Below are 15,076 nucleotides of genomic sequence, written 5' to 3'. Positions count from 1 at the left end.
AACCGAAGTTCTGATCTTGCTCCATAAGCTTTCTTCCCCTTAGACTTTCACATTCCAATTAAAGATAGCTAGCAGTACTTGTAGAGTTTCTCAGGCTAAAAATCCTGGAGTTGTCCTTAACTGCGTTTCCCTCCCACCTCATATCCAACACGAAGCAAATTCTGAGTCCAAGCATGCTCTCCAACCCCTCTACTACTACTAACCTTACCCAAGTTACCATCACCTTTTGCCTGCCCCCAAATATCTCCCTCTCGGCACCCTTCAATCTATTCACTACACCCCAGCCAGTCTGTGATGATTCTACAACCGAGGTCAGATTATGCTGTCCCTCTGTGCAACCCCTACCATGGCTTCTTACCTAACTCAGAAGAAAACCCTAAGCCCTTCTCAAGGTCTGCAAGACCCTGTGAAATCCAGCTCCTTCACTACCTGACCTCATTTCCTTCATGTTCGTCTTGATCGTACCACACTCACTTCCTAGGGGTGGCCTGAAGATGTCAGGTGCAATCCTACATCAGGGCCTTTGCATGTGTAGGCCCCTCCACTGGGATGCTCTTCCCCCAGATATCTATTTGACCACCTCGCTTTATTCAGTCTCAGCCCAAATGCCACCTTGTTAGAGTGGCCCTTGATGATCACTATATAAAAGTGATCTCTACCATCACTTTCTGTCTGCTTATTGTCCTTTGTTTTTGTTTTTCTTCTTGATAATGGTCACCACTAGCTGATGGAGTTGAATATATGTATATGTCCTTCCCCAGTTTTCTCCCTCTAGAATGTGAACTTCTTGAGAGAAGGACTGTTGTTCATTGCAAAGCCTGTTGACAAAAGTCCTTGTAGGCCATGGAAAGGACAAGATGCCATGAACATGGGTGCTGGCACCTTCTGCCACCATGGGAAATGCCCCCAATGGCTTCAGCTTCCTCAGCCAATGGCAGCCTGGCCATGGTCCTCCTTATTTTTAGCCCATTTCCTATTTCCCATTTAGAAAAAATAAAACAAGTGCAGCTTGCTACCAGTGCTCATTTAATTTACATAAACATGCTCTTTAAGGCTGAAGCAAATCTGACTGATTTGCAATGTGAAAATAAAATATAAGAACCCTTCATGGAGTTATTTCTAAACAGAACTTGTCTCTAATCCTAATGTAACACAGATGTATATGATGTTACATTAAGATTAGAGACAAGAGTATTCTCAGGCAAACAGGAAATAGGTTAACAGGTGCACGACCAGCCTTGGAGCAATCTGATGGGTACTATCAGAGGAGCAGTGTGACTGCTGGGCACTGACCGCAGCAGTGCTGGTTGGGTACAGCTGAGGGTAGGGATCATCCCCAAAGAAAATAGGACAAGAAAAGAAGAACATTGGATGTCTCTTAGAGCCAACAGCATTGGCACTCAGAGTACAAGTGAGACCATCTCTGAGAGAGCCCAGAACCCTTCACCACATTATCAGCTCCTCACAGCAGGGCTCATGACTATCCTGCTCACAGCTGTATTCCTCATACCATGACTGGCACATATGAGTGGTGGCTCATAGATGTTCATTGAGTTTATCAGTGGTTCTGCATGAAGAGTTTGAGGAAGGCCAGAAGTTTATCAGAGAATGGAGGGGTGGAGACCCAGAAGTACTGACCTATGATTGTTGAAATGCTATTTTTATCATCAGAAAGATTTGGTCAGGGGCCTACAGGAGCACTAGGAAGATACTTATAAAATATTCTACTTCTTTAAAATCTCTCCCTTTGTGGAGCCATTAATCATAGAATTACCAACCTGATGCCCCACTTTGTGGGTCTGTTGTCACAACTAGGGTATCTAGCTCATTGACCCAGTTGCTCTTAACCTCTAAATTATGTTTTATACCTTTTTCTGCTGCTGCCATCCTAGGTTTTGCTGGCAGTAGAAATAAGATTGCCCCACTATCTTTCTTAAAACGATGTGAAATTTTCTGTTGCTCACTGGGTTAGTAGTTGACTCATGCTGCAGGAAATCTGGTAATTGAAGATATGACAGATAATTAAGCCCCAACTCTCTCAGATAAACTCCTTCCCCTTCTCCATTACTCCTTCCTTAACTGTTTACTGTCAATTATGTGCTAAGCAATATGTAAAACATTAGGACTGTAGTAATAAAAGATATCCAATTTGTTTTAAAAATATTTTTGAAAAGAAAAACAAAAGGCTGAACCATGATGCTGGAATAAACAAATTGTTGTTGAGCTTAGACTCTGAAAATTTTCTCTGCTTTTACCCTGTGTGTGTCTGAAGGTGGATATTGTTATGCAAGGAAGAGATGTGAATATACAGGAAATAAGATCCTTAAAGGGGTTGCCATCCAGATGTTAGATCAAAGAGATTATGATTCATTCAACCAAGTCACTGTACTTTTGAAGGCCTATCCAAGTCGTGGTGCCTTTGGGGTTGCGCCTGTTACTATTCAAAACTTGGTATGTGTTATTCCATGTAAATGTTATGCAATGATTCAAAAATGAATACCAGGTTGAAAGATGTTATAACAGTCCCTTGTTCCAATGAACTCTACCTTTGTGAGCAGAGGTGACCAAAAAGACCACACTGCATGACCAGCAGCCCACAAACCAGACTGGGCTAAGTTCTGCTGCTATTTCTAGAGCTTGCTGCTGTTCAAAGCACTCCTTGGGTCCAGCCAGAATGCCATACTTTCTTGATATATTTCCCATGGCTGCTTCATTTGTTGTTCATTTCTCTTAGTGCTTATAGTAGGTTATTGTTTGAGGTGGCATATCTGTACCCCCTAATAAAATATTTTTGGGTCCACATTTTCCACTCAAAATCACAATAGCCATGATGAACACCTGGCATCCTTTGGACAGCTTTCCATAACTACATAATAATGAGCCAGTTTTTACCATCCATATTAGATATGGCTAGAGTGACTATTTTCTGAACCAAAATTATGCTGAGCATTTGCCAAATATCAGATGAATTTAAAGCCCTAGAAGTATCTAAGAAAGTCCAAGGGGAGTGTCATTGTTTTAGACTTAGTTCAAAAGATGCTAGACAATGGCGTCCAAGTTCAGCCTTTGTAGTTAACTTACCCTTGCTGTTATAGGTTTTATTCTCTGCTGAGGGCCACAGAGCCTCACCGTTGGTTTGCCCCACACACAACAGGGTGAATTCCTACTCTTTTGTCAATTAGGAATCTTCCAGGCAATGTGTTTACCTCTTGGGTAAATACATTACTTTCATCAGTGTAACATAACTATAAAGTATTTTTAGAGGATCAGATTATTTGAGTATGGCTGTGATAAGTCTCTCCTTAAATGGACCTTAACAAAGTAGAAAGAAAACGTTAGCAGACATTTCAGACTAATGATGTTTTCTTTTTTTCAAGTGGGTTATTTAGAGTTGAATAGCAATTACTTAAAGCTAGTAGCATAGGAACATTTTCTGTGATAATGTTTATTTATGTTTTTTCATTCTATAACATTCAGCATGTGACAAAGGAATTGGAGAAAAGACTAGTCGAATCTGGAGCCATGCAATTAATGAAATCCATATGTTTGAAGAATCGTTTTATATAACTCCCATGCTTTTGATATTTCCTAGAACGTCTTAGATTGAGGTCATTGTGCACTATTAACAGAGTCCTGGTTAATAATGTACAATGACCTTAATTCAACATGTTTTCAATGAATAGCTGAACTTCACGCTTATAACATCCTGACTATGCTTACAAATATTTTTCTAAATTGCTGGTCTGTTTGCAGATGCATTATCAGTGGCATGCAAAAAATAAGATTATGCCTCGTTTAGGATTCTGTTTCTTGTAAAGTCCAATCACTGCTGCATTAAGATAGGTATGGGAATGTGTAGGCAAAGTCACATATAGTGACACACATTGGATAAAAAATATAAACTTCAGCCACATGATTCTTTCACTCAAAAACATAATGTGGCTCTCCTTTATATCTTTTTTAGATGATTTGCATAGATTTCCATTGTGTGTATGTGCTATAATTTATTTTAATAAACCCCCACTAATTGACAGCCGGATTGTTTCCTAGTTTGTAATTTATAAACCATGATGCAATTAACACCCAGGGAAACATGTCTTTGTGTACTTGACAAATATTTCTACAGAATAAGTTTCTAGAAGGGGAATTTCTGGTTCAAAGGAAATGTACACTTAAGCTATGATTGGTATTGCTAAAAAATTATTTGTTTCAAATTCTCGCCAATTCTGGGAATCGGCATTTTCAATTTTTGCCAATTTGATGTGTCAAAAACCTTACTGTTGTTTTGATTTGCATTTATTTAATTAGTAAAGAGTCTGAATATCTTTTCATATATTTACTAGCCATTTTTATTTCCTCATTTGAAAACGGCCTATTCCTTAGCTTTGTTCATGGTTGTGTTGGATTGTTCTTTTCTCATTAAGTTATACAAGCTCCTTGTGTATTACAGGAAAAAAAAAAACCTCTATTTTAATACATATGTTGCTTCGATTTTCATACTAATCACATTAGTATGTATTTTTCTGTTTTACACTCTTATTAAAGGTGCCCTCAGTTTGATTCTCTGGCAAGTCCTATAAATTTTATGAGCAATTTTATTAAAGACATTTTTAAATATCATTATCAAAAAAGAGTGAGAAACTTTGCCTAAATATAGGAAAAAATGAAGAAATGTACAGAAATTTTTGCTAAACATACAAGGTTTAATGTATATAAAGATAAAACCTTTTATTTTTCCAGAAGATTCTTGAAGTCTGGAAATTCTTGGAGAGCAAAAGTCTTGCATCACTTATGGAGACACTTCAGGCATGAGAGACAGACCTATCTGTATCCCCTTAGAACACAGCATTATCATCTCCAGCAGGAGTAGAGTGTTTTGTAGAAAGAATACAGGTCATTTAGACATTCTAGTTCATCATTCGTCATCACGTGCCCTGGTTTACCAGAGAGTTCACTTCCTTTTCTGTGAAGTGCATGCAATTATACCTGACCTGGATGTGGGTTTACTGTGGTCGTTAAATGAGGTACACTATGTAAAATGTCTATACATAGTAGATGCTCAGTGAACACTCCTTTTCCCAATCCTGCAAGTTATCTCACGAAAAAATTGTACCTATAGCTACTCAACTGTGACAGGAACATTTAAAATGTAAAATCACCAAGTCAGTAAATATAAGGGTTCAGCTCTTTCTTGAAATACTCAGTTGCTGAGGTTTCTCACAAGTAAATCAAGATACACTTGATTTTCTAGAATGAGGTGGAAACTATATTCTCTTCAAGATAGTTCATAGCCTCTGTACATTTTAAATATCTAATGTTAATGCTGAAAATGATGCTTACTAGGGAAAGCAAGTGCTGCATGACAAATATTAGGGTCCATAAACTATGTGAGTAAACTGAGAAGCTGGTCATAGTCCAAGAAGTGGATCAGGTATATGACTTGGTGTATGACTAATTCCTTATATGTCTACTTTGGCAGGGAAGGCCTCAAATACTTTTAGACAATAGTCTTCTTGGGGAGAAAAGTATGGCACCTGCAATTAGTCATGTTGATAGTACACACTCTTGATCTCACGTGATGAAAAGGGCACTTCAGCTCTGTGGTCTTTCTCCCTCCAAAACCATAACCCCCATCTACTCATGAGGACAACTTTAGACAAATCCCGACTGAGGGGCGTTGTACACAATATCTGACTAGTGTTTCTCGAAACTGTCAGGGTCATCAAAACTAGGAAAGTCTAAGAAACTGTCCCCAGAGGAGCCTGAGGAGATACAGTGACTAAATGTAATGTGGTAGTCTGGATGGGGTTCTGGAACAGAAAAAGGACATTAGGCAAAACCTAAGGAAATCTGAATAAAGTATGACTTCAGTTAATACTAATGTATTACTATTGGTTTGTTAATTATAACAAAAGTACTGGACTAATGTACGATGTTAATAATAGGGAAACTGGGTGTGTGGGCATATGGGAACTCTCTGTTCTGCCTTCACAATTTTCCTATAAATCTAAAACTGTTCTGAAATGAAAAGTTTATTTTAAAAAAATAGCTTCTTGCCTCACCATCCATTCCACTCTCATTTAGTACATCAAAAAAGCAAAAAACAAAACTTCCCCAATACTTCTGGAAAAATAGTATGCTTTCAAGGAGGTTAAAGTCTCGATGTCACAAATCAGCATTTAATTTTCTCCAAATGTGTCTCAGATACTGGTCTCTTCTCGTTTGGGTTGCCCACTGTTTTGGGGGCCTATGCCAATCTGGGGCACTAGTGGATGCTCGATAAATAATTAAGAATTGGTAGAGTGATGCGATAATTAGGTCTTTGTTAAGTAAATTCTGAATTCTGGCCAAACCAGTCCATGTCATGAAGTGGCTCTATTCTACAAGAAGCCAGCTTGCAGACCAGCTGTGGGGCAACACCTAAGGTTGGCTTGCACGCATGTGCACAACCACTTTCCTCACGTTCAGTTCTCACGTGGCAACACATCAGTTCTGGACAGAGGGTGCAAGATTAAAAAATAAGAGTTGATCTTTGCGCAGTGTCCATGGCAGGCCCCTTCTCCTGGCCTGTAAATTGTGGTTGGGTACTACATGGTCTTAAATACAACCAGTTCAGGCAGAAATCACTGAAGCAACATTTGAAAAACAAACAAAAACACATCATTTCTTAGTCAGTTAGGGTGTTAGGAATTTCCCAGTATTTTATTTAAACTAATGAACCAAAGCATTTATCAGACTGAGTAATTGACTAATGCAAATTTGCATGTTCAAATGGATGCATATTCCAAGTAAATTTGGCATGCTCTCCATCTATACCCTCCAGAGTGCTGTACTATTTGCAGAGCACGTGGAATATAGAGAAATCTCAAGTTCATTTCTCATGTGTGTGTGAGCGTGCTGATGTGTACATGTGTTTGTGTAATGTTGATTACTAATAAATTTCAGCCAGAGGAAGGAAAGGAGTGAAATATCTTATATTTAGCAGCCTTTCCAATCGATTTTAAATGAAATTGTTGCTTAGTGTTTTCTTTATGTCAATAATGAAAAATGGTGGGGGTGACAAATGAGTCTTGACTTTCCAGGTCTCAAGGATGGTAACAGAAGGCACTCAGCAGGTCTGCCCACTCCTGTTGTTAATTAAAGTATTTTCACATTCTCCAGGGTGTAAGGCACTCTGGGCATTGAGCCCCAAAGAGACTTGTGCAGTCTAATAATCACACATTCGAATAAATGCAGTAGGGGTCCACCAGGGAACAGATCGCTTCTCCACCCTCATTAATGTCCGCAACACTCTGCAAATATCTGAAATGCACTGGCTCCATTTCTTATGAATAATAAATAATATTCAGGCTCCTAGTTGCTCAGTGGCTCAAGGCAAGGCAGACACCCACCTGCTCAGCTGAGACCAACATGGGGCAGGGAGTGACATTTGCAGCTCAGAGCTTGCTTTATTGCACTCACCAAGTGGTTCTTGCCAAAGCAGATTTCCTTGGATTTGTTACACCCTTTGTCTGGATTGCACTGTAATTCTCATTTGCTGGCACTGTTAATGCATTTGTCTGTGTATGAAATATGAAGACTTTTACAAAGCTGATCTTGAACTGTCAGAGGGTATATCTGCACACCCCCAAATCATCTTAAGGACCTTGAATTTCAGAAAAACAGGATGCATTTTAAATATTCGACATCCTTCCAAACTGCTGCTAAACTAAATTGAATGTAAGCCTCCTGAATACATCAAATTTTAGTTGAAAGAAAGTTGGGGCAATTTTACTTCAGGGAAGTATATAAGTCCAAAAAGGGTAGGAACTAGCTGATGGAAGTAACGCTAGGATTTTGATCCTTGCGAATGTTTGTAGAAGATCGGGACTCCTATTTCAGTTGTAATAACACAAACACAACACAGCTTAATGAGAATAACAGGTTATATTTTATTGTATATTGTATTTCACAAAGGGCTATATATGCATACAAACCACATTTAATTGTCACAACAGCTTATATGAAAGATAAGGTTATTTTTCAAAAAAAAAATAAAATAAAATTACAGTTCAGTGAGGTTAAAGGATTAGCCCAGACCACACAGTACATAGCAGAGTTTCTCCTTAAACCCAGGTCTTCTGACTCCAAGGACGTTCACTGTTAAAACAGTGCTTTATATTGGATGGCAATTTATATATTTCAGCCTTTTGCCTCAGGGAATATTGACCCTCTATCTTTGTTTTGTAAAGAAATCTGTATTATATCTGTGGCACAGAAAGACTTAACATTCTTTGATGTGTATTTGGTTGGCTGAAAAATAGCCTGGCTGCTCTAAGCTAAAAAGCAAGTTAGCAGGATATTGAAATCTGCTATCATTCATTTAGCAGTAGCTTGAGTTGAATTAATTAGCAGTAGCTGAGGTGGTCATAGTGATATGACATTCCTTAATACATGAAGGACCATCAGCTCAGGATCAAGCAGATAGATACAGAAGAAGAGGAGGAGAAAGGGGTTCCTGTTCCTTTTCCTCCCTTTCTTCCTCCTAAAACAGGTATAGTTGGGAAATGTGGTCCTGACAATTTGTGTAATATTTTGTACTCTATAAAGCACTTTTGTGGTTGGTGGTATTATTTAAGTCTCTCAAAAGCCATCATCGGTAGGTAGATATCATCACAATTTACGGGCAAAGCTAAACTACTTGAAAAAGTCTTACTTCGTTTCTCCCTTCCCTATGAGTCTACTGACCTGTCTGATGGCAAATGCCTAGTGTTCAAGGCATGCTTTGAAATCAGCACTTCTGTTCCAGTCTGTCCAATTTTTCACTAACACTTCCTTCTTTGTTAACACTACCTTCTCACTCATGGCTGTGCAGAGACTCCCTAAAATATACTCCTATCTTGATTGCACAAAAACATTAGTTTATAATACTCATCAGGGAAACACAGATGCAAAGAATATTGTATTCATCTGTCAGTAGAGCAAAGTGTCCTTCATGTACCTGTGCTGCCCCTGCCTTCTTGCTAGGGTTGCCAGATAAAATACCAGATGCCCAGTTAAATGTGAATGGTTCTTTTAGTACAAATATGTTCCATGGCTTATGTGGGACCTACATATACCAGACAATTATTTATTGCTTATCTGAAATGTAAAGCATTGGGGTCTGTAGTACAGTGGTGAGCACTCTAGGGTCTGAAATTTGACTTTAACTTCCTGTATTTCTATTTGCTAACGTGGGCAGCCCTATGGGGGTCTGGGCTCTGCTTACCTCTGGGCTACTCTGGATACCAGTGTCATTTCTCTTTACATCTTTCTGGGAGATCATGGGCATCGTCAGGACAATGGCTCTTTTTGAGATATGCCAAGAGACACCGTGGAGGAAAGAATTTATAAACTGTAAAAGCTTTACCAGCACTGTGCGCCACCTCATTTCCACGGTGGCATTTTTGCTCCATGAGGCTCATTCAGAGAAGGAGGGTGATGAGGGCACCAGCTCTAAGCCCGTCTTCAGTTTCAAAATCTCATTCTCACTCATCTCAAAGTGTCCTTAAGATACTCCACAAGCAAATACTATTGCTGTGATAAAAGAGTCAAACCCTTGAATCCTTGAATATCTTTGACTACAATCTGCATTCACATAGTGTTAAGTAAGAAGCAGTGTCAATGGAGAAGTTAACATATGAGTAAAACTTTCTAAAAAAGAACAAAATAAATAAAAACAGGTAAAAATAGCCCAAAACGTCAGTGATGGTCAGTAATAACTAGTTGATAATGGGCTTAATGAAGTGACATCTAGAATTTTATAACAGGTAAATAATAAGACATTTATATGCATAGGATAGACAGACAGACAGACACACACACACATTTGTTCTTTGTATTATTTGGTAGCATGGTTTTTTAAAAAATCATCTGGATTTAGATTATTTCTATTTTCATCTCTAGTAAATAAATGCATAGCTTAAATAATATCTTGTGAAAGAAGATTTCCTCTGACTTTTCACACTGTTTAATATGAAATTACACCATAATTAACATTTCTTTGCAGCATTAACAAATTCGTTAACAAATTTGTTGCAAAGCTGAATGTGAACGGTCAGAGGTGTAGATGCACATCCCTCAAGTCATCTTAGAGAGTTTGTGGCCTGGAAAAATGCCCAGGGAAAATTTTTATGTACTACCAAACTGCCCAACTAAGCCTTACTAAATTCCCCCTCGTAGGTCTCCTCTCAGGTGAGAGTGAGCATGGACAGGGTGCTGGAATGGAACATGACTACAAGATCAGGAGCCAGAGGGGCCATTGGAACCCTGCTTCATCACATGCTAATTGTGCACCCTGAAGCACGTTACCCAACCTGCCCGGGCATGGTTTCCCCATCTGTAAAGTGGGAGTGGGGGTGGGAGGAAGCAGCTGTAGCATTGGGTTGTTTTGAAGGCTAAATTAAATGAGTTATCACTTATAAAGGGCTTGGGACAGTGTACATAGAAATTGGTATACAAATGTTTGTTAATTAAATAAAAGACACATGCATACATGTGCATATATGCACATATCTATATCTGTGTAATATATATTAAAATATATTATAAATAACATTTATTATTATATTATAAATATATGTAGTAAACCTAAAATATATTGAACATACTATACATTACCTCTTAGATTGTGTCCGACATTTTCATCATAGTATATATTACATGTATACATATTCATATATATATATATTTTTTTCTTTTAATGAAGCGCAGAACCCAGTGTAACAAGGGAGTCCTGCATCCCTCAGGCATTTTGGCTCAATGAGTACCTTCAAGGAAGTCCTTCTCAGCACCTGGAGGACAGAGTGAGAGATAAGGAAAAATCCCTTGAGGGGCAAAGTGTGCCTGGAGGTGAAGCCTGAATGCCCCACACTTTGGAAGGACATGGCATTCTCACCAACAGGGCACTGTGCCTCCCTCACAGGCTGGTGCACCCCGATAGGTCTCAGGACACCCCACTCAGCGTGAACACAGACTGTGTGCTGGCACTCCTCCTCCTTTCCCAGCAAATGAGCAGGTTCCACAGCTTCTGCCAAGGGATCTGCTCACATCAGGGGCCACAGGCAACCCCTTCGATGGTGACAATTCTGGAGACTCCCACAGTCTCCAGCCTGCAGCTCCTTCTGTCACTGACAGGAAGACTCCACCCACTGCTCAGACACCTGTGCAGAAATGAATTCACGGGGTCACTTGTGTGAGAAAGTAGTCGTGGACTGCCACTGCTGCCTGGGGTTACTGTGCATGGTATGTGCGTGTGTGTGTGTGTGTGTGTGTGTGTTAATGGCATATTCAGTGAAGGCAGTATAAATGCATAGAAACAGAAGAGAAGCAATGATGAGAGGAAGCTCCAGTAACCTAGATGAACCAAATTACTAATATGGACTGTATCCACTTCTTTACCTTACAGGTGTGCAGGTGGTGTGCGGTGCGTGTGGTGTGGTTGTGTTTGGTGGATATATGTGTGGTATGCGTGGTGTGACGAGTGCTTGTGGTGTGTACGTGTGGTGTGTGTGGTATGGTGGTATGAGTGGCGTGATGTATACGTGTGGTTTGTGTGTGTAGTGTGTGTGTGCATGGTGTGATGTGTATGCGTGGTGTGTATGTGTAGTGTGTATGGTGTGCATGTGTTTCCTTTACAGGCTATTTCTTTGTTTTTGTTTTTGTTTTTTGAGACAGGGTCTCTCTCTGTCACCCAGGCTGGAGTGCAGTGCTGCGATCTTGGCTCACTGCAACCTCCGCATCCTGGGTTCAAGCAATTCTCCCACGTCAGCCTCCCGAGTAGCTGGGACTATAGACACCTACCACCTTGCCTGGCTAATTTTTTTTTTTTTTTTTTTTGTATTTCTTGGTAGAGACAGGGTTTTGCCACATTGGCCAGGCTGTTCTTGAACTCCTGACCTCAAGTGATCCACCCACCTCGGCCTCCCAAAGTGCTGGGATTAGAGGTGTGAGCCACCGCGCCCGGCCTCTGCAGGTTATTTCTGTGCGTTTCTTGTCTGTATGCATCTGGCCTTTGCCTAGCTGAGGTTTTAGTTTGTAGGGGCATCTCCCACATTCCTCTTAAACATCCAGTGGAATCAGGAGGCTATTGCTGCATTTCCCCATCAGTTTTGGGGAGCCCCCGTCTGCACGGATAAGTAGGCTTTAGAGTATTCATCAGCATGTCTGCCGTTTTCCTAATACCTGTTCAGCACAATGGCCAAGGGTTTAGTTTAAAAAGCATTCAGAGCCTGGTGTGGTGGCTCATGCCTGTAATCCCAGTGACTCAGAGGCTAAAGCAGGAAGATTTCTTGAGGCAAGGAGTTAGAGGCCATCCTGGGTAATAAAGTGAGACCCTCATCTCCTCAAAAAATAAAAAACTTAGGTAGGGCAGGTGTGTGCCAGTAGTCGTAGCTCCCCAGCTACTTGGGAGGCTGAGGAGGGAGGATTGCTTGAGCCCAGGTGATGGAGGCCGCAGTGAGCCATGACCATGTCACTGCACTCCAGCCTGGGTGACAAACAAGCATCTGAATCCCCCTGCACAAAACAAACAAACAAACAGACAAAAAGTATTCGATATTCTCTCAGAGCAAACAGGATCCACAGTCACAGTTTTGCTGGGAGATAGATGAGCAGTTGCAATACTCTGACTCTCCTGCAAAACCTGGGCACTGGCCAAATATTTCCCTACCCGCTGAAAGAACCAGTAGCAGGAAGTTATCTTAAAGGCAGGTGAATGGCCTTCTTTGCAAGCTGAAGAAAACCTCCTCTTATCAATGATGGCAGACTGAGGTTAAAATGGTTTCCTCTCAAATGCTTGGATAACTTAAACAGAGCTGATGAGAACAGCTTTCAATGTACCCACTTCACCAAGACTGAGCAATTCCAATATTTAAATTACTCAGGTTAGAAGTGTGCTCTCAGCTGGTAGACTAAAAGTTACAGGCAATTCTGACTAATCCGTACATTTAATCAGATATAGATGGATTCTCAGATGGCAAACTCCATGCCTGCTTTATAGAATTCCCATGCGTCTCTCTCTTCTCCCCTGCCTCCCCTGGAGTTAAGCATGAGCTGTCCTAAGTTGTACTCCTCCTCATCTTTCCCATTTGTTGTTGTTGTTGTTTGTTTATTTGTTGTTTTTGTTTTTTTGGTTTTTTTGAGACGGAGTCTCACACTGCCCCCCCGGGTTGGAGTGCAGTGGCGCGATCTTGGCTCACTGCAACCTCCACCTCCTGGGTTCAAGCAATTCTCCTGCCTCAGCCTCCCTTGTAGCTGGGATTACAGGCGCCTGCCAGCATGCCCAGCTAACTTTTTTGTATTTTTAATAGAGACAGGGTTTCACTATGTTGGCCAGGCTGATCTCGAGCGCCTGACCTCATGATCCACCCGCTTTGGCCCCCCAAAGTGCTGTGATTACTGACGCGAGCCACTGTGCCCGGCCATCTTCTCCTTTTTTCACAGTGGACAGCCCCTGCCCCAATTTTATAACAGGACTGTGCACCCATTTCTCTTTTGAGTGCAGCTTCAGAGATTTTCTTTGTAGGATTTTTACTTTCTTGTCAGGGACTTGATCAGGCCAAAAATACATGCCAACAGCATTTGGGAAAATCCCCTGGGTCACAGCCACCTCTGCACCCATTTTCTTAGGACAGATGGTATTTTGTGACAGCTGCCAGATTTACCAAGACCTAAGTTTAGGAAAAAATTCAAGTAAAGGCAGAAAGCTTACTAGGGAGAGGGATAATGTCACAGGCTTCAGTTCTCTTTTAATTTCACTGCAGATCGATTTGATTTGCTGCCTATTTGTCCCTCCCATGCCCCGTCTGTTTCTATACGTATGCTCTTGGGGAAAGGTCTTTGAAAAAATTCCACCAATGGGTTTTTTACTGGGGGTAATTTTCTTCATCATGTTTACTGTACATTTCCACTTTAGCTACTTGAATTGCTGTTCTTAAGATCAATCCTAGCAGTTTTTTACTTCTGGAAGTGAATGATCACTTCATCTTAATTTTGGCTCTTTTTTTTTCAAATGAAAAGTATTCTGAAATATCCTCCAACTATCACAATCATTTCTCATCCTGACCATTTATTCTTCCGGGAGAATCTCTAATCATAACCCTCTAATCTCAAATCATAACCATGTGACATTGCCTCCTTAAAGCCACATAGGATTAGCCCTGGATGGATGACTGTTCTGAAGCCCTTCTAGACATGTTGTGGTCGCTGAAATCCTTTTAGGAAATTATGGGTGGAATCAATTCAATAGAAGCTGAGATACAATGAGCACCGGTAGTTGATAGTGAAGGTAGGACCTGCCATGCCATTTAGACTTGAAAACTGGGAACACTATTTGGATTCATATGTCAGCAAAGCAGGTAGGGAGAAGAAACTGGTGGGTGTGAGATAAAGGAAAGTAGAGGTGCAGGAGATGGTTTGGCCCCTGAGATTACATGTGAGTGAGGGCACTCAGTCCTTGATGTTTTCATTCTAGTACAGATAAGGCTGGGGTATGTATAATCTCATTCTCATCCGTGAGATTGCCCTTGATAGCCTTAAACTAGGTCTTCCTCTCCTGTGACTTTGTCTTTGTACAACTGCATTTGTCAAGAACACATACTTCATGTCTGAGACCACTGGTTTTGTTCTAGTATCGATTCTCTCCTTTATCACGGGTAGTAGAACTCTGATTTTTAACCAGCTCACTAGGCTTGTTACATAGACTGATTTTCCTATTTTTCCCTTGTAGCTAGGAGTGATCAGGGGACTGAATTGGTAAAACAAGGATTTTTTTTTTTCAAAATATATAACCATAGTACAAACAGTAAACTCAGGGAATGAATGTTGCTACAATTCTATTTTCTAATCCATAGATCTTATTTGGATTTTGCCAGTTGTCCCAGTAATATGCTTTATGACCAGAGAAAATCCTGAAAGATATATTAAGTTGTCTGTCTTGTTAGTCCCCTTAAGTCTGAAACAGTTGTTTCTCAGTCTTTCCTTGATTTTTATAACTTGATATTTTTGGAGGATAGGCTAGATATTTTGTAGAATGTCCTTCCATTTGGGTTTGTTTCAT

General features: G+C 40.4%; 1 pseudogene; it reads left to right on the top strand.

Annotated features, from left to right (window-relative positions):
- LOC129038787 (snRNA-activating protein complex subunit 5-like) overlaps positions 1-15,076 on the top strand; it is a 290,162-nt pseudogene that overhangs the window by 272,082 nt on the left and 3,004 nt on the right.

The sequence above is a fragment of the Pongo pygmaeus genome, chromosome 5 (assembly GCF_028885625.2).
Source record: "Pongo pygmaeus isolate AG05252 chromosome 5, NHGRI_mPonPyg2-v2.0_pri, whole genome shotgun sequence".
NCBI lineage: Eukaryota > Metazoa > Chordata > Mammalia > Primates > Hominidae > Pongo > Pongo pygmaeus.
This window is presented reverse-complemented; position numbering and strand designations above follow the sequence as displayed.